General features: G+C 42.8%; 1 protein-coding gene across 26 annotated transcripts in view; it reads left to right on the top strand.

Moving 5' to 3' along the window:
* heph (polypyrimidine tract-binding protein 1 heph) overlaps nucleotides 1-20,923 on the top strand; it is a 378,342-nt gene that overhangs the window by 241,687 nt on the left and 115,732 nt on the right. For 4 of the 26 annotated variants that reach the window (XM_045751226.2, XM_069330027.1, XM_069330015.1 and 1 more), the window contains exon 1: nucleotides 1,665-1,962. The exons of 19 other annotated variants lie outside the window; for them this stretch is intronic. The gene's annotated coding sequence lies outside the window, so the exon portion shown is untranslated. Of the gene's footprint in view, nucleotides 1-1,662; nucleotides 1,963-20,923 lie in introns of those variants that run through there. 3 more of the 26 variants (XM_069330019.1, XM_069330021.1, XM_069330022.1) reach the window with 3 other exon arrangements.

Genomic DNA, 20,923 nt, shown 5'->3' on the forward strand with positions numbered 1-20,923 from the left:
CCTAGACTAGGCCTGGTCGACGACCGGGCCGCGGGGTCGCTAATCGCCTCCCAGGTAACCTCCCAGGTAACCCTTCTAAAACCCGAGCCGGAATGAAAATTATGACGTCTCCCTTTTTTTTTTGCCTTTCATTAAAATAATAATTTATCCATTTCGGTGGGTCTAATCGGTATAATAGTGCTCTGATTGATTATAGAGTACTTGATATTATAACCCGCAATATTTTAATTTAGTCTGGTTATATCTTTGAAATTTGGTCCTTTTGTTTCTATTAAGGTTCTCATATTTTCTAGGCTTTCTGTACTACTGTTATCATGCAGAGACGGCTTTGATTCTTCATTCAAAGGTTCCTTTTATTCAAACGCACTGCGTTTGCCCGAAACGCCTTGCGTATTAGTGGCTTAAGGCGTATTATATACTGTACTAGCTCTATCTAGAAATCCAACATTCTGTTTGTAACTCATTTTGCATATATGTACTTTTACCTGAATAAAATATTATAATAATATTAGAGGTGGTATAAATTTTGCTCTAATGTTCCCCGCACTCCTTGAGAGTACCAACCTTACCGTTTTCCGATTTATCCCATTTTCTATGATCTTTGACGTCCCTAAGGTTGCTATGCCCGCGTTAGAATTGTGAAATATGTTTTCTGCAACCTCCTCAACAGGGTATTGTGCCCACGCTCCTCTTTGCACTGGTGTAATTAACGAAAACCCATAATATGTTAGCGTTCATGTTAGAAAAATATATGTTAGTAGGAACATTGTATTTTTCCTTTTCATCGCTGCGGCAGGGAGGGCGGTGACTCACAGGAAGAGGGAGGCAGTGGGTCCCAGGAAGTGGGGTGGGGAGGGGTGGGTAGGGATGGAGTGGGAGGGGTAGAGATGGGGGGGATATGGAAAGGAGGGAAGGTTGTGTTGATCGCTAGAGGGCAGTACCCACCAGTGACCACGACATATGTAAATAATGTGAGACGAAAGTCACTATGATAGTATTATCCTACACCCACATATATGCAGTTTGTTCTCTCGAAAATGTATCGGAAGTGATTAGTAAGTACCAAAAGAATGGCTTTCTGTCGTAAAAACGGCAAGACATCGTCAATGGGAAATACCATGAGTCGGGGTGTTGACCGGCTTGGGTAGTGAGAAGTGGAATTGGGGGGTGAGGGAGGGGGGGATACTTTGATAGTGATTGAGAAGCAACTCAATCTTTTGACGGTCTTAAACTGTTCTTGCCACGCCATCAATATTTGTTTCAGCAGTAGCAAATAGTTACTTGGAAAGTGCTCTATGTCAATGAAGTTGATGGAGGCGCCTGGCCGCGTGGAGGTAACCTCTTGCTGCCCCTCTCCCCCCCTAGCCTGTCCTCCCCACCCCTCCCGTCCCCCGTCCCTCCCACTAGCCTCTCCTCGCGTCACGGACGAGCGGGGGATGCCACATGTCTCTTTAATACGAAATATTGGTTAACATTTCTCGGTCAAATGTTTAACTTGAAGTAAAGGTGATGTAACTAAGAGGTAGCAGGACGGGGGAAGAATGCAACTGGGGTGGGCACGGGAGGCAGTGAGTGGGTATAAGGTGGGTGGTTGTTAAATGGGAGAGGTGGAGGGTCCACCGCGTGGGTTTGGGGCCGTCCGCCGCCGCCTCGCCTCACCTTACTACGGCCAACAGTCCCACACGGCGACACACACTCCACCGTAAGTCTCAACCAAGCCTTCTTTTTCACCTCTCTTTCTTCACCTACGCCCGGGCCACCTCTCCCCCTTACACTTTCCGCTCCCTTGGTGACACGCGGTTACATCAGTGCAAGTGACGCGGTGAACATTTAGTGGTGTTTTAGAGTGCGGCTTGAGAGGTTGTGGTGTGTAGAGTGGCTCTCGTGGTGGTGACTGGCTGCCCCCTCTTGGTCTTGGCGGGAAGCTTCTCCAGCAGCTGCATCACTACACGTTATAGCCTTGTAAGTACTGACCCCATCTTTTGTGTTGTGTGCGCGCCACACACTGGTGATTAGCGAATGTTGTGTGTTGTTGTAAGCGTGGTTGTAGCGTGGAATATGAAGTGGTATTAGACGGTTGTGGCAGCCTCGTGGCGGCGTGGTAGAGCCAGCCCGCCGCCACATCACGCACCGGCCGGGGCTGGCTGGTCCAGCCTCATGGCCACGTGATGCTACCTACCACCACCTTGCACGGATCTTAATTTTCTGGCGTACTGCATTATCATCTTGCTCCACTTGATCAAGTTTTTTTTAAGCATTTTTGTAAGGTAATTGTGGGCATGCGCTAGCTACTCGAGTGCCATATGGTTAGGAAGTTTATCCGTTAAGGGTGAGTGATCAAGGTCGCCGCTGGCAAGCATGAGGTGTACTGGGAGACATAACGTAGCTTGCATGCATGCAGATTAAGTTAGGAGAGTGAGCGAGGCTCCCTGGTAAGGTTAACAAAGACGCACTGGCTCTGGCAGGCATTCAGTCCCCCCCCTTTCCTCTGCCCCCCCCCCCCCCCAGCCCCCCCCCCTCCCCCCGGCACAAGTAACCTCTCTGCTCACCTAGAATATTCCAAGTTTTCCGCTGTATACTCATTTCAATGTCCTTAATTTAAGGCTACGATATTACCTTTACACATAAAGGTTCTCTTAAAATTATGGCGGTGAACTTATGAGTGGCTAGTCAGGGATGTCCTGAAATTGCACCGGGCTAAGATAATCAGGCAGCCCGTCCTCTCCAGCGTTGACAACGTCACTAAAATGATGTACCAAATTATTTTTAGCACATTTTTTGGCCTTGGAGGCTATATATACGTCAAAATACTGTACGGGTTGAATTGTGGGCGTAGATCTGTATTTAAAGATGTGATCTCATTTTAATTACCAAGCGCGTCATGCACTGCCATGAGATTTTAGAACAGCGCGCTATCGCATACGTATGTGTGATTTAAGGTAGGCACAGGTGATCAAGTTCGAAACATGAATTAATGAGTACATGAGTACTTAAGTAATACAATTTGAAAAGTCTCTTGAATATCATTTGTTTGGAGAGAGGAATCATGGTTTTATAACTGGAAGAAATTGAAGAAATGATGCATGGTGGTTTTCGTATAGAACCCATACGCAACACAATCGTATATATATAATCGTAATTATATATACGATTGCGTAATTATATTTAACTGGTAAAATATATATTGAGTATATACTGCAGTTGTTAGCTTAGGGCAAGTTTCCAGCTTATGTAATCAACTTGTACTCACCTAGTTGTGCTTGTGGGGGTTGAGCTTCGGCTCTTTGGTCCCGCCTCTCAAACTCTGAGCTTATTGGGCTCTACATCGTATATACATTTAAAATTGTTTGTCCACCACATCATTTCCTACTGCATGCCAATTATTAACTGCTTTGACGCCGAAAAAGTTCTTTCTAATGTGTGTGGTTCATTTTTGTACTCACCTGTCTCCTTGTGTGAGTACTAAATAATGTCCCTATCCTAGTCTGCCCTGTCAATTCTCCTATGTGAAGTATAAAATTATGAATGATAAGTATATTTCATTTAATTGTTAATATTCATTATTTAAGACAAATTCGAGGAATGTCTTAAGTTCTATACAGTAATTGTTAGTTTCTCATCATGTATATTGGTCGGATAAGTCGTATTGTTCACAAGACTGATTTTAAAACTTTAAATTAACTTAACACGACCCAAGCTAATGCACTCTGCAGGTGTATCCACTTTTCGAATTCGATTCGAATTATATATACTGTATATATAAAGAAATGCAAAGCACTCTGTAGTCTGGAGAAAATGTTTGGACACAGGTGAGATACCAAAGCACCTAAATCGGCAGATATAGTTCCCCTATGCAAGGGAGGGAGCAAAGCATTGGCTAAGAATTATAGACCAGTCGCACTAACGTCCCATATAATAGGGTTTTGAGTGGGATCAGGAATAAGATCGAAACATTTTGTGAGAGCCATATCCACAACTCGGGCAACGTGGATTTATACATGTTGTAGGTGTAACTCCAGGCAACATGATCTTACCTGTTGCTGCTATGACAAAATCAGATTGCATTATAAGAAAATCGAACTGCAGATGTGTTCAGAAATTGCAAATGCATTTTTATGAATGTGATTGCCCACGAAATTAGGTCAGTAGGAATAACTGGTAAAGCATTAATTAATATGCTTCATTAAAATTAATTTTAAAATTTGTCAAGCAGAACGCAAAGAGTTAACTGGAATACAATATAATCCAAGCAAAGTTAAAAACTATGTACCTCAGGGCACAGTCCTTGCACCACTGTTTTTCCTTATTCTAATATCAGATACAGACAAAAATTCAAGTCAGCTTCGCGTCATCTTTTGAAGATGAAAAAATGTACGTATTGCAAAAAATGCAGCATGAAAAAGTACGTCTGTAGACATTTAAAAACTTCAAGCTGATATTAATAAAGCTGTCGATTGGAAAACACTATGAAAATTAGAGGTCCGTGGTTGTTCAGTATTATCCTCCTAGTAAGTAACAAAAAATTATTGCCGGAACAAAATTGGAAGTCTTCTTGCATCCCCCCCCCCCCTTGAAGTGATGGACTAATCAGACTATAGTATATATGTGGGCCTGCGGGTCACTCCAAGCAAGTGTTGGACCAAGTTCTCAAAAAAGTCAGAGCAGACTTGGGGGAGTAGAGATTCCAGAACCCCATCCAGATGCACTTGTTTTGACACTGAAAAAAAAACTTAATAGACCCATCGATTCTCCGATTTGGGTGGGTGGGTTTGGGTTTGGATTGTACGATATGGGTAGGAAGGGATATTAATTTTAACCTATATAAATACTGCTGCTTTTGTGGTCTGCTGTTCGAGGCTCCAGTGGTCCAAGCGAATTAAATGTTATCCACCGTGTATATATATATATATATATATATATATATATATATATATATATATATATATATATATATATATATATATATATATATGCAGAATAACCACATATGAAAAATAGAAAATGCTTAACGCGTTTTCGGCTAATTCGCCTTCATCAGAGCAAAGTAGAATGAAGATAAGTTTGCTGATCAGACCTTTATATCCGCCTGGGCAGATCACCTGACCACCAAAAATAAGTGGAGGAAAGGAATTATAAGAAAGAAGGTAACTGCAGAAGGCCTATTGGCCCATACAAGGCAGCTCCTTTTAATATCTCCAAGTGCCATACGTGTTTAAATGATTGCTATATTGTTTTGACGTGCTATATTGAGGCTTAAATAGGGATCCAACTTGTACATACCGGGGCTCACATTAAGGCTGTTGTTACAATGTTTGATCAGAGCAGACTCGATCACGTTTCGTTCAACAAAATCCTTACTTTTAACAATACATTTTGCCCCTGTGAAGTCGATAGAATGATTACATAAACTGGAATGTAAATACAATGCACTGGATTGCTGGGCTGTACGAATAGCGTATGAATGCTGTTTTAAACGCGAGGAAAGAGATTTACCTGTCTGGCCGATGTAAACACATGCACACTCATTACAAGGGATGGAATACACACAACCTGCTACAGACGAGGGCGAGTTCTTAATTAACATGGACTTAACTGTATTATCATTTTTGAACACTAGATTAATATTAAGGTTCTTCAGGGCTGGGGCAAGATTTACTAGACCCTCGGAATATGGTAATACCAACGAATTTTTCAGTTCTGGTTTCGACTTAGTAGTCTGTTTGTAGAAAGTCCTTTTTGCTTGACCAAACGCAAGATCCAAGATCGATTTTGGGTATTTTAACTTCTTCCCAATTTCAAATATATTTGCTATTTCTTCATCGAAAAATTCCGGACTACAAACTCTCAGTGCTCTGAGAAACATACCAGAAAAAACTGCCCGCTTGACCTGAACATGATGATTTGAATAGAAATGTACATACGAGCACACATTGGTAGGTTTCCTATACACATTGAATTTGAAACTTCTACCAATTCTATGAATCATGATGTCTAAAAAAGGCAGAACACCATTCACTTCGTTCTCAATTGTGAATTTAATTGACGGAACCAGCGAATTGATTTGATTGAGAAAATCAATTTCGTCATGATTAACCGGCCACAGGCACAAAATATCGTCAACGTACCTGTACCAAAGCAAATTTGAGGGTAAAATCCTGGGAAGGATATTTATTTCGAAACATTCCATGTACAGATTGCTCAAAACAGGGGAGAGGGGATTACCCATCGCCATGCCAAATGTTTGTTTATAAAATGAATCATTAAAGCTGAAATAATTATCTTTAATGCACAATTTTATAAGTTCAATAATGGTGTTAGTAGGCAAATATATATATATATATATATATATATATATATATATATATATATATATATATATATATATATATATATATATATGTATGTATATGTATATGTATATGTTAGCAGTTTATATAATTTATTTTTTACTTGAAGTACTGAAATGTTATTTTCCTTTTTATTTCCGTGTGGGTTAGGTTATTTGTTTTATCTTGTCTTTGTTCTCTGGACGTGGGGGTTGTGGAGACCTTTTGCCTCTGAGAACGAAATTGTACAGGCCTTATAGGGCCATTTCCTATACATACATTGTCTCTCCAGAAGCGGCTTGTTGTGCAATATATATTACGTGGCAGGAATATATTTTGTAAATAGGAAGTCAGTGTAAGGCATCTGATTTAGTTGTACAGTATTCTCTTAAATCTACACTACACGGCTCGTAATTTTAATTAGTTCATTGTAGATTTTCACCAAGATTGGAAATGAGTAGCTGATATTTTAGTATTCATCACACTTGTTGATGCTTTGATCTTGTAAAGTAATCTATTGCTTGAAACAATATATACAATATAGTTTTATAGAAGTATATGTTACTAACGCTTACCAAAATAGTACCACGATATATGGTACCACCAGAGGTAATCGCTGTTTATGGGAACCAGGGAACATTCTTGTATATCCTGTAGACACCAGTGGGGCGTTACCTTTTATTGGGCTGTGTAACCGACTTTATGGCGTTGAAGAGGGACATAGCCTAACGGGGCAATAAAAATAAGGAATGGCAGCTGGCGTATGACAGGCGGGCGGGAGAGAGCAGGGTGGTTGTGGTTGAGTGCAGGCAACAAAGACTCCATGGGGGCTAGACAACGTTGCCGCTGACGTAATATACCGAGAACTTCATTATTTTCAGTTGTCGCTATATAAATGAATCTGCAGGAAGCCTTGCCTGGATCACGTACCTACCTGTGCATGGTAGTGGTATAGTATTATATTAAATACGTTGTAGATATAATTGTTTACGGAGTTTACACGAGACTATATTAACTCATTTTTTGTCCATATGGTTTGGATACAATGGCTGCCACGTGGATAGTTGTTGGCTTCTCTTCTCGAGGGTTGCTGAGGCTATAGTTGGTGTTGATTTTAATGGTATACGGCCTTGGATGGGAAGTGGTAGTGGGTCTGTTGTAAAGGGTGTTGATTTTCAGTGCCTGGGTCCTGCTTCTATTGTATTTCCTTCCTACATTGATTTTATCTCAAGTATCAGGTTTTATTTAATATATTTACCTAGTTGGCTAATGCCAAGTATCTTGTCTCTTATTTATTACGATTTATCAAGCAGTCTTGACATTTTTATGGCTGAAAAGTATGTTGTTGTTCACTTTAAAAGGTATGGAAAGTATATATGGCAGTGTGTAACCTACTTGTGGAAATAATGTAGGTTACGGTGGCAGGTGGAGGAACTTATCAGTGCAAGAAATTCAGAAATTGTATTGTCAGTGAAAACGTACACAGCAGCAGCCGGAAATGCAACCTGGCACCAATCACAACACTTGTTACTTGACCATGGTGCCTGGGAACCGTGACCTCGAGGCCCAGGCCGGTGTCCTCGTATCTCCAGGTTCATCAAACTTGTAAAGTTCAAATCAATGATGCTCTACATTTATTTGCCATTTCCTTCACAAATGGAAGCTGGAGGAAATGTATGTACGTCTCGATACCTCTGGAAGGGAAGGGAGAAAGATACCTCAGGAGAAAGCGCCAAGCCATTACAACAATAGCACATTGGAAGGGATCTGGATTTGTGATTCCTTCGCAAATGGGGAAAGGAATGTTAACCATTAGTTTAACAGTTTTATAAATGCTGTATATTGCGATATTGATAAAAGTTGATTTTGTATTATTTAATAAAAAATATACAGATAATTATACGGTGGTCGCTTATTTATTACGTAAAAGTGCTTATTTGATAAAACCACCTTCCCAACCCTGTTCATCCAATGTAAACACCTAGTCATGTGAGGCACTGTCGAAGGCTTTCCGGCAGTCCAAAAATAGACTCGGTTGAACTTCTTTCTTGTCTGATCTCGGTCAGTCGGTCACATAACATTCTGCCTCATAATTTGCTGACTTTGAAGTAAGTAGTTTAATGCTGCCTTCCTCTCTGACAGTTCTGTTTTATTAAGTGACATGGTAACAGCACTCTCTCTTAGTCTAGTTGTTAGTACCGATGGTGAGATTACCAGGTATTATCTTGTCTCATATGGTTATGCTTAATTAGCATCGATGGGAGCGACCATGGTCGTCGAGGGGCTCAGAGATAAAGCATATCAAGGTGGTAGTGGGATAACGATAAGAGTATTGCCAGTGATACGCGCATTGTACCTGAACCATCTCCCATTTCCCACCTTACTACGTTATATCTTCAGCAGACCAACAGGGTCAAGCAAGGACCCACACAGCTGAAGCTCAGCCCCAGCTTGGCAACACTTCAAAGCCGCCACACAGGAAGTTGTGGGAGCACACCAAGGTTGCCGCGGAAGTTGCACCAAGTTCCACTCCTCCCCCTTAGCGAGGGTGTCTGTTGGCATGGCCTCTTTCAGGTTACTGCCGCAGATCTTGCGTTTACATGCTTCTTCTGATGCTTCCCCAGACGCTTTTCCACAAATTATTTTCATGCCACGAGATGGAACATGCAAATTTAGTGATTTTTGTTAACGCACTGCAGTGGTGGATGTGATAGCTATATTTAAATTGTCGTAACGGCTGAAGGGCGAAATTGGAACCTGGAGGTTAACGGGTTTTAAATGTATAGGAATAGTGATGGTGCAGATTCAATAGGATTTATATTAATTCAAGTTTTTGGTAGGTTCGTTCAGGTGATGGAACCTTGGAAGAGGCTATTAGGTTCGGGGAAAGCATAACATGGACTAGTGCACGTCTTGGAGGATTGTTATGGCGGGTTTAGGTGACCGGTAGTGTCTTTTGGGGGAAGGGTGTTAAACAAGAGGCCTGGGCGTCACCGTCGCTGTTGGTCGGTAGACGCCGGTGCTGGCAGACACCCGAGATGAGCCACGCCCTTTCACCCTCTTTTTATATCCCCGCCCATCTGACGTAATGAACCTCTGGACGGCAGCTGGGCTATATTTAAATATTGCATGTTCCATCTCGAGTCGCAGCTACTTATCTTGTGTGTCATATTTCCCTATTGAATGTAGAGAAGAATAGTTTAACGATAGGGTTGGTGTAGTTGCTGGGCTCAGCTGCTGGTGAGTTAAGGGTAGTAACAGTGCTGAATGGCGAGAGATTGAGGGAACGAAGTTTATAGAAGCTGCAGCTTAGGGATATTGTTTGCATAATAAAGTGAGTATTGAATTAAAATGAAGATAGGATGGCGTTCTGTCCGTGTTTAGTGAACAAGTTCTTACATGTGGAAATATATACGGGAAATTGTGGGGTGGAGCAATATTTCGTAGAGTATGTGAGCCTGCTTTCCAAGCAACACTGTTGGACTGGGACTCTCAGAACCCACTCTAGGTGTAATCCAAGTATAATCAGTGGTGCAGATTATCATGATTCACCTTAGGTTTAATGTCCATAAGTATGGGGGGTGGTTTTACTGTGAAGAAAACAGACATGGGTCTGTGATCCGATATCTAACGTATGGAAGGTCCATGTGAAAGAATGCAACCAAGTGGGATTATTTTTGGTTAATTGAGAGTTGATCACCTTCAAGGCATACTTGTCTAGTTGGGATGAGGGTTGTTGCACTTGATGTTCAAATAATAGCTTCACATCTTAATTGATAAACGTGAATACACTTCAGCTCGAACTGGGTTTTGCGCCTAAAGTCGAAAGTGCCCAAAGTGTCTGCTAACCATTTTGGATGATCCATAGACGTGCATTCAATAAGGTGGCAAGCAGACTTCTAGATGTTACCACCGCATGGCTTAGGCTCGGCCTTAGACTTCTCTGGGAGTTTGAACCATCTGCTGATGTAGATTTCACTAAATGAACTATTCACATACTTCATGATATTATTTAATGGAATGAGAAAATATCGCGGAATTAGTATGGTGTCCAAGAAAGTACTTCATTCAAAATGATATACTGCCAGGAATCTTAGCGAAGTATTCAAAATTTGCTTACTGTAGGTGCAGCATGCACATGACGCCGCCGCCCAGTTGGATGGGAACTTATGGGTCTCGTCTTAAATCACTTGTAATATAAAGACTATTACACAGGGAATATTATCGTGATACATCACGCTCCTGGGGATGTTCTCATAGGCAAATGATATGTATATGCATGTGTATGTAATAACAGTTGTGTAACTAGCTTCACAAGACTCACTTTCTTAGCTAAATGAACTATGGGGGTTCAGGAATCCCATTATGAACAACCCACGGGATGGGTATGGAGTGCACGATAAGTAAATGACAATGAAATGCTGGCGGTGTGAGCTCAAGACATTGATGGAGGAGTAATATCTGATGTGCGACTGGCTGACCATGAAAGGCGTGCAGTGTGTGCCGAGTGCGGAAGAAGCCGGACGGTGAGGGTCGGAGCTTGGGTAGAGGCTTGGGTTACGTCCTTGTGGCTATAACGTTTAGCTCCACCAACCAGCCCAGCCGCTCAGATTATCCTGCGTCACTCGACACCCTCATACTTCCCCCTTCCAGAGGCGTGTACCCGACCTGAGCGTCCCCTCCCCCCCTTCTCCCCTACATGGGTGGTATGTCCCTACCTCGCCATTCTCTTGCTTCCAGGGCAACATGTAGTCGCCCCTTACCATCACATTGCCCCCATTTGACTTGCCTCTTGCCTTGCCTCCCAATAACCCCCACAGTATGCACTCACATCTGGCTTGAAATTCATGTTGTGTGTGTTTTATCTCCTAACACAAAGTAAATTCACAGCCTCCACTTTTAAGCTGAAAACTCCTTCCAGGCACTAGCTTAGTCTCGTTTATCGTCTTTGTCTTTCCATCCATTTTCACAATGTTGCTGGCGTTTTCAAGCAGTTTCTTTACTGTTTTGCCCTCCCTTCCCTTTCAGTCACAGATTTATATGAAGAATTTGGCGTGTAGAAGTGAACGTACCAGAGTTGAAGTGGCTGTGTTGGACACAAGGTTTAAATAGCCATAAGTGCATCCGCCACGCATGAACATGTTACAATATTTTAATGGAATTTACGCATTCTCTATTCAATGATGGCTGACGATTTAGTGATGGTTTACATCATTATCCGACCGGTAATGACTGAATAGGTCTTAGCTTTCTCGCAAACTTCATCCACTCTTGTACGCGCCCCCTACCACTGCTACTTTTAAAATGCGTTGTGATGTTGACCCTGGTGTTTCGTAGGCGCTCTTGTTATCCCATTTACCCATCATCATCTCGGCAATTTGAAATCGACCTACGCATGCGCATTGTCCCTCTTTTGTAACGGTTGTCAGAGCATCATGGGCCGGTAAGCTGGAGACCGTTGTCCTCCAGCGGCGCTCCAACACTTGCAACCCCTCCCCCCCCCCCCTTCCCCAGTATTCAACTACCTCGATCATCCCTTCCCCTCTGTAAAACTTGATCACTGATCCCTCACTCCCCTCGTCCCTCTCCTGTCCAGCGATCTCTACCTTGTCGTGCTCAACGGCAGTTATTGTACTGTGCTGCCTGGCAGCCCTCGACAATCTCTTAACCGGCGCTCGACATTTTATCTACTGTCACAATCTGGTGTTAATAGTATGAATATAGTTCAACAGTAATTGTAAATTTGGGCTAAGCGATTATTTCCCTCCTATTAAGCTTTTAATAGGAGGGAAATTAATTTTTAGTTTGAATCAATGTTAATTTTCTGAAAGAATTCATTCATTCAAACATGCCGTTTATAATTTATACTAACGGAAATTAATGTTTCAAGCCCCCGCATTGCTTTGATTTTCTCAGTAAGAGTTTTAGAAACATGGTACCTTAAGGGTAACATAAATAAAATTAGTGGTACAGTACTGTAATCCGTTTTAACATGGGTATTTTGAATATACTTGACTTAGCAAATATACTTTACATACAAACATTAAGTACCACTTAGTTATTATATTTAATCATATTAAGCCCAGGTTGGATGCGAAATACAGCATTTGGGGTGCAAGATGATGTAGAGTTATACTTTAATACTTAACATAACGTTATGTAGAGTTAAAAGATAAAACAGTCAGAACGGAAATGCTGACTTTGTGTATTGAGACTAACAGCGGTCTGGCTCTATTCTGAGCACCGCCCTTCCTCTTCTCGTTTATAGCTAGATTACTGCACTTATAATTATCACTACCCCTTCCCCCTATGACATTTTGGAGAAAGACCACGCGCCTTCCTCTCCCGCCTCTCTCCCTTTCAACCCATGACGTACCAGCTCTCCTTCATATCCCCCACTGCAAAGAGTTGATTGGGGGCACTGTCTTGTTATTGAGGGTGTGCATGCCGGCTTGCAATTATTCATGCACAGGTCATACGGTATGTTTACCCAGGTAGTCAAGGGGTGAGGCCAGCTGCAGACATCGCACTAAGCGATGACGTAATTTAAGCAAAGTATGTTGAATTCCTTATAATTTGTGAGAATTTTAGATAATTTTGGTACTAAATTTGTACAGCTAAAATTTCAGTTTTGTTGGGCCTTGTGCAGGGGGAAGAGGGAGATGTGTAACTTAAAATAAAAGCAAGATTTACAAAGAAGCAAAGACTTTACACGTATTACAGTCTGCTTTTCTCTAGTCTTAGCTTAATGTGTAAAACAAGTGTAAAGTTTAATATGCTTAAATAAGGGTTGTGTGATTCATTGCTCCAAACCATTGGCTAATGGCTTGAGCTCGTCCATCTAACTGGTCCCTGTCGCTACTTAATAATGACCCCACAACACGAGATATCACACCCTCTGGTTCTTTGTCTCTCTGGTCAACTCTCTGCCTCGTTAGTGTATCATATTGCAAGGTACGTCACATTGCACCGACACTCCCACTTACTGGGCCTTTGGGTTCATTATCATTACAAATTAGTCTATGCCCGCGCGGCTTTCAGCTCATAAAACACTATATACAATAGATAGAACCGAAGAAATTATACTATTAATACATTTGTTTTGTATCCAGTTAAAAAAATGCAACTCGAGTTTTCTGAGGCGGCGCATTTGCAAAACTGCCAATCTGTGCCTGTCATTATGTGCTTCATGGCCATTATCTTATTCTATTCTCCCCTCCCCCATCCCTCTCAATCGAGGGCGTGGACAGTGGAGGGGGGCTGGTGAGGGGTGCGATATTGAATTATCCCCCGGGCGGCTGGACCACTGAGAGGGTTGCCAGACCGTAATAGCCAATTTTCCACCACCTTCTCTCCCCCCACCCAGACAAATGAGAAGGGTGTGTAAGGGAAAAACAAAGAGATCTTCTCTAGCTGTTAGCCGAGGCCCAAGTGCTGGGTGTGCCGTGTTGGAAGACACCACCTATCTTAGTTGTAAATCCCAGTCTTGTTGCAATTGTGGTGACGCGACTTGACCGCTGCCAGGTGGAACTTTTCTCACACCCTCCCAACCCCGCTTCCTCACTCCCACCCCTCCTTCCTTCTCCCTCTATTCTTCCCCTTTCCAGCCTGTCTACCCCCCACTCTACCCAGCCTGTGTCTGCCCACTCACTCATCCGTCTGCCCCTCTCCACTTCTCTCTGGCATACATCTCCCCCCCCCCCATTTATTTCTGGCATACGTCTTCCCTCTCCACTTCTCCTTAGTTTATGCCTTCACCCCCCCCCCCTTCCCCACTCCTGGAGTTTATGCCTCCCCCTCTCCCCACTTTTTTAGTTGGGGAGAAGTGTTGCTCCCACTCCTCTCCACCCTGTGCCCCCCCCACTACCCCGTCTCTGGCATACGTCTTCCCTTCCCCTCTTTATATAGCCATTTGGTATAACATCCTCTGTTAACAAAGACTTAGTCAAAAAGTGTCACTAATTTCATGCAAAATTATACTTGTATAATGTATATATATGTAATATATATAATGTATATGTATGCAATGTAATATAATGAACACGTGTATATTATACGTTCGATGACGCAGTAGGCTGGTGAAATCGATGGTAACAATGTCGAAATGCCAGTTATTTACAAGACTGTTGTACACGGAGGGTTGTGCTTGTTACAATCATAACGTGTTAATGATTAACGCAGCTGCGTGAGAGTAGTGAGGGCTGTGTGTTGATAAAAGAGGGCAGCGATACAACTGGGTGTTGTCTGGGTGGCGTGGGCGGGGCAAGCTGAGCTGGCGCCGAACCAGCATGGCGACACCCTTCCCCCACCCCCTTCTGTTCCCGCCCGTTTTCTCACACTCGCCGCCGTTCTCTCAAGTTTTTTTTCCTTTTCTACCTCCCCATCAGGCTTTTAGCCAAGGTAGTTTGGGGGAACTTAAAGTAAAGTCCACAGTGACCATCCGGGCTGTGATGGATATATGGGCCTGCGGGCCACTTCAAGCAACAGCCTGAACCTTTTGGACCAAGCTCTCATAAGTCGAGCCTGGCCCCGGGCCGGGCATGGGGAGTAGAAAAACTCCAATCCAGGTACGGGCGGCGGGAACGACTGTCTCACACTCATTTGGTAATTGCCCAGGCCACTAAATGAGCTTTAGGTCTGGAAACAAATTGGCGTGAAAGCATTATTAGTAAATTATTTAATATCAGTGGAGTGATATATATGTCCTTTTACGCTGGTATTACTGATATTTACTAGCTAAGTGCAAAGTTATGTTACAAAATGTTAGCCGTTAATGGTGCATGTTAATTCCAGTGTTTTTCCATTTTATTTTATAACGCCATGAATAATTAAGTTGATAATAATCTGAATTTAATTATTATAATTGAAATTTAAATAAATCTATCTTCACGGAGCAGTAGTGTTCACAATTGCTTTCTTGCCTATCCGGAGTTTTGACTTTGCATTAGCAAGAGCAAGCCGTGCCTGAGCAAGATAATATTTGTACAATGAACACTGTAAAACTCTTATCAGCGCAGGTTGGTAGCCTTGCGTCCAGGATAATTTTTGCATTTTAAGTGCTACGTAACGCCGCCTCCCCTAGTCTGTTTAATGCTCCCACACCCGAGTTTATGAAGTTTCCATAAAAAGTTAATGTTTTCTTTCCAGTCTCGTGAGGGCGGCGAGTTTCTAAAAACATTTTCTCCACTTAGCGTCTCTACCTGGAGTCCAGTGATAATTTGAAAACGTTTACAAATTGTCGAGAAGTAGAGTTTTATCGCTTAGGTTTTTCGGTACTTGTAAGAACACGCAGCGGGTCCAACAATGAATGTTGAGGTTGGGCCGGCACTAGTTTTATATTGGCGTGGTGTATTGTTTGGCGACAGTTTCAGTCTAGTGTTGAAGATCTCACGTAGTTCGTGAGATGACTTAGCTTGCGGGGGGTTGAATGGAATATGGCTGTGCGGCGTTGAGAGGTTGTGGAGCGGGGGCGGAAGACGGGGCGATGGGGGGGAAATGAGGGTTGGTGAGTCACGTAATTAGTAATGCCCTCGTCCCCTCCGGTTTTCATCAATACCTTCGCGCCTCTTGTTTCTTTTCCAGCTACTGGTTTTCTGCGTTTCGTACTATGCCTTTTTATGAGCATAGTATGAAACCTGTGAACGTCCATGTACTTTATAAAATGAATACATTGAAAAATAACTAAAAATGCAAACTTGTGCATTTATGGGTAAATTTCTAAAACTCGTTAACGTTGTAGAATTATGATTGCCTCTTCGTTATTTGTGTATTCCTTTTCTTCCACTTTAACTAACGGTTATATTCAATTTGTATGTAAGTGACGTCCTAAGCACACTTAGGCTGCTTTATCGTTTAGTTACTTTTATCCATTGTGTTCAGATTAAATCATTGAGGAAAACTTTTATATCCTCACAGGGCATGCATACATTTCCTTAGCATGCTTTACGTAAAGAGATTTCAGTTTTTATTAAAGGTATGTCAGTCGCAAGATTGGAAAATAATTAGTTAAATTAATATCAGCCCACTTAATAATTCTCACAAGGTTGTTTTAATTAGAAAATTAACTTTTGGACGCTGCATGTTGGATATACTTTTTTCTTCCGGGAATGGTGATGGTATTCGTGGCTGGAGCACGGTTGCAAATTTGCATCATGCACTCTTCATCTCTTTCTTGCATTGTCGTTTTAACTTCCTCTATATATCCCCTCCCCCGTTCTTTGTCCTCTTTCTGTCCACTATGATTCAGCGGCTTGCGTGTCGCCAGTGACAGCATTGCTCGATTAATTACGCCGTTCGTGAGCAGTTAATATTTTGCCTTGCTGCTGCTGGTGTACTACGAACCCAACTCCATTCTTCCACTTTCAGTTATCCAAAGCGTTCCATATCTTTCTGTTCTCCGTTTTAAAGTATTATATTATCCTTAAATTATCTTTATCTCATTACCTCTGAGTGTGTAAATAGGTTTTCTATCAGTTTCTCAGCCGCGTCACGAGAGTAGTGCAGGTTATTCACGGAACAATGTAGATCCTTATTTTCCGTGTCGAGGTATCCGGAAAACCTAGATGCTTTGTTTAAAACAAAGATATTTGTGTATGATCATAAAAGGAAGGTTCCTTGCTTTATTGGACGGTGTAGCAGTGATTTTACCGCCCCCACCGTGTTCTCTTGCTCTTAGTTCTTTGTCGGTTATATCTCTATCTCAGAGTAGCACAGTGAACTTGTAGAGGAAAGACGGGGCTTGACTATGTCTAGTATGTTGGCTTGAGTAATGCCGAGGGAGATGATAGCATTTTTTGATGACCAATCCACACTAGAAAATGAAGGGACGACGACGTTTCGGTCCGTCCTGGGCCATTCTCACAATCGACTTGAATGGTCCAGGACGGACCGAAACGTCGTCGTCACTTCATTTTCTAGTGTGTGGATTGGTTAACATGCTTCAGTCACGTTCTTGTGACTCGTCGCCTGCATGATAGCTTTTTGTTTCTGGGCAGTGATAGGGCTTAAAACACGTACGCCCATAGATCGCCATGCGACCCAGTGGCTGCATGAACCGGGAAGCCTGGCCCCAGGCCGGGCTCCGGGAGTAGAACTCCGGAAACTCTTCTCCGGGTATGTTCCAGGAAAGGTACTAGTAAGTAGCTCCTTTCCTCAGTGATCAAATGCATCCCCCAGTAGCATGCTTATGTTGCGTTAACGTTCTTTCCGATTTTTTTCCCCGTGCCAAAGCGAAGCATTTTGAACCGCATATTGCAATTGAATTTGGAGCAGCGTGGCATTGTTGTTGTAGCTTATTGCTTTATTTGTTTGGTAAACGTTATGTGGTGTTGGAATAGGCAACTGAACATAAAAATGAAGTGCTGTGTTTGGCGGTGCTCCTCTTGGTCACCACCACCACCACCACCGCTGCTCAACACACACAACCCGTTACGGCCACATTCTGCACACACACCCCCCTCCCATCTACAGCCACTCGCGCACACTCCCACCAACTGAACCCCAACTTCTCGCCGTCACCCCAACTCCTATCCCACCACCACCGTCAGTCCAACTCCTATCCCATCCCACCACCACCACCGTCAACCCAACTCCCATCCCACCACCACCGTCAGTCCCATCCCATCCCGCCACCGTCAGTCCAACTCCCATCCCACCACCACCGTCAGTCCAACTCCCTTCCCATCCCACCACTACCGCCCTAACTCCCATCCCATCACAGCCCCCCCCCCCCTTCCATCCACACATACAACCCCTCTCCCATAACGCCCACTATTGATCGTGCTGGGTTAGCCTGCCTCCCCCCATCCCTTCCTCGACCCCTCTCCTACCCAGTACCTCACCCCAACCTTTCCCCTCTGCCCTGAGTTCACCTGGAAGGACACCAGACCGCTGACTGATATAACCAGCCAACCGATTGTCAAACCAGATATTCATTCGGATGGTCAGATATTGCCTCCTCATCCTCCCTTCCCTTTGTGAAATTGCTGCTAGTGGCAAATTTTAGCATGGTGCTGATTTACGCCTTCTTGGTATCCATTGCTGCCAATACTCTCCAATGGTACCCGCTCTCTCTCCATTAGTGCTAAATTTGTCCCGCTTCTTGCAATTGCACTCCATTGGTAAGCATTTTTCCCACATCTTCTAACACTTCCAACTGGGAATTATTTGCTTCGCTTGTTACCAAATCTATTGCTGTATACAGTGCTATACAGTTACATACAGTTCGTTTTCTTTATAGAACCAATCATTTATACGTTCAGGTAATGTTAGCACATATGCTGCCTTGTTATGGTTATTATTGTTCAGATATTGTTTCAGATTCCGATATTTGTCAGATTCCAATGATAATCAAAAATTCAGTTTAAATTTTTTTTACTCGACATAACATTTTGTAATTTTTTTACCGCAGAAGATACTTGTTCCTTCCCAATATACTTTTTAAGCTGAGCCGTTGAAGGGTTCTGTGAATGGCTTTACACGTTGGTTTACACAACTTTACACAACTTACAAGCAGACCACTGCGGCAAGCATGCAATGCAAATATTAGTAACAACTGTTGCGCAAAATTATATTTACTGTACTGTACTTTTAACACCTGGTCTGGTGTTCCTTTGCGGTTTTGTCGTTTGTTAGCTGATGCCTTCAACTGTTGCACCTGCAGTTACTGGCCGTGGTTAGTAACTAGGTGGTGGCAGTGAGAGGAGTTGACAATGAATTTTCAAGTTTATAACAACAGGTCGCAGAGGATTGAGGGAGGTAGAATACGTCACAAAGCTCGATCCCTCTGCACCGTTGTTTGTGATCATCCCCCTAACATACACAGGCACACTAACCACTTACATAACACTTTGCTGACGCCACCAAAATTAGCATGAAAATTGCCTTTAGAAGCTGCGGAAAATTTTAATTGGATATCGGCAGTCTTCCAAAGGGCAACGGGAAATGTAATAATCAATGGTGACAACTTTCAACGCTAAACTCAACAATTCTTTGAATTTATATAAAAAACATTTGTCTAATTTAGGAATAATAAGCCTTATTATAGTCAGTCTACCAGTATGAACTAAATTGGTCTTTTTTTTTTACCCATTCTGTCCATTCGTGTGAAGATGTTTGGAGGGCTGCACCACCAAGTTGTTTGGAGGGCTGCACCACCAAGATGTTTGGAGGGCTGCACCACCAAGATGTTTGGAGGGCTGCACCACCAAGATGTTTGGAGAAAGGGTTGAGTAACGAAGTGTGTTGCTAGTGGACTCCATTATGTAGTGACGTTAACGGTCAAAATCCCGGTTTTTATCTTTGTTAACCAGACTTACAATGGCCAGGTAAAAGCGGTCCACAACGTACCCTGTTTCCCTGTGCCTCTTTTTAACTAAGGCGGGCACATTTAGAATGGTTTTGATGTTCATAATGAGACTGTAAGGTTATCCTACATCAGCTCATCTGAAGCCTGGCCTTAAAAAATGGCCTACTGTCTCTTGGTTCTCTGTTCTCCTCTGTTCTCTCTCATATCTTTATCTAGACTAGTGGATTTGCAAACATGAGAGAAAGAACAGCCCAGTTGATCTAGCTGTCACCCAGAAATTATGGTTTCATACAGCCGTGAATATAGACAAGAGCTTCTGAAACCATCACAAAGTATATTCCAGGGGAATGAGATATCTCCTCAAGGGGGGAATAAGATATTTCCTTATGCAGAACGGAATATCCCCAAGAGCATGAAAGATCTCCTTAGAGAGGGCGGAGTGCGGTATCTGTGAGGTCGAGGGTGGAAGTGGGTAGACTGGAGCTCCTATTGTTGAGAGTGGGGGTGGTGGTAGTGGTGGGGATATGGCTGTCGCTCCAGCTGTCACTTCCTCTAGTTTTACTTCTCGGGTGAAGCACTGTTCTTCAGCCGGACGCACGGGTGCGGCATTGTGCCCCGCCTTGTGGCGCATCTCGTTTATCTCCCTCCTGATTCCCTGGTGGTGTTGAGTCTGCTGTGCATCAGTAGGGTAGTAAGGCCCCCCTCATATTGTACCTGGATAGTGTTCTATACAGAAAACAAGTTTTGTTTTGTTTCGCAGAGGTGTGTGATCCACGATAAAACACACAGGAACGGGAGAGCAATTGTAGGTGGACGAAGCTTACGAGAAAGAAGCAAAGAACTTGATTACATTAGTAGTGTTGGAAAGAGATTGGAATTCTTGTGGCTCCCTTAAAATGCCTTTCTGTTACTTGGTGTATTGCATCAGCTTGTTTTCCAAGTAAGGCACACTCACCTTCGTCCTCGGAAATCAGGTTAGCTTAATCTGATTACTGTTTACGCGAAGGGAGCGTTCTTGGCATTTATCTGAATATTCTTGACGGGAGCATCCAGTCTTTTTACAGTGCTTGTGGTACATGCACGTTTGTATTCTTGTTCTTTAGTCAGGATTAAGTTAAAACTTTTTTCTTAATATGGTGTATTTTAAAGTTGTTTTATAGTTGGGGGAAATGTTATAGATTGTTACAGATTTCAGTTGAATAATCATCATGGCAGATAGTCTGAAGGTGCAAAAGTTATCGTCACTTTCACATGGAAGTAGGGACGAGGACAATTTTTTGTCGTCAACGCT

Source organism: Procambarus clarkii, chromosome 23 (genome assembly GCF_040958095.1).
Source record: "Procambarus clarkii isolate CNS0578487 chromosome 23, FALCON_Pclarkii_2.0, whole genome shotgun sequence".
Lineage (NCBI taxonomy): Eukaryota > Metazoa > Arthropoda > Malacostraca > Decapoda > Cambaridae > Procambarus > Procambarus clarkii.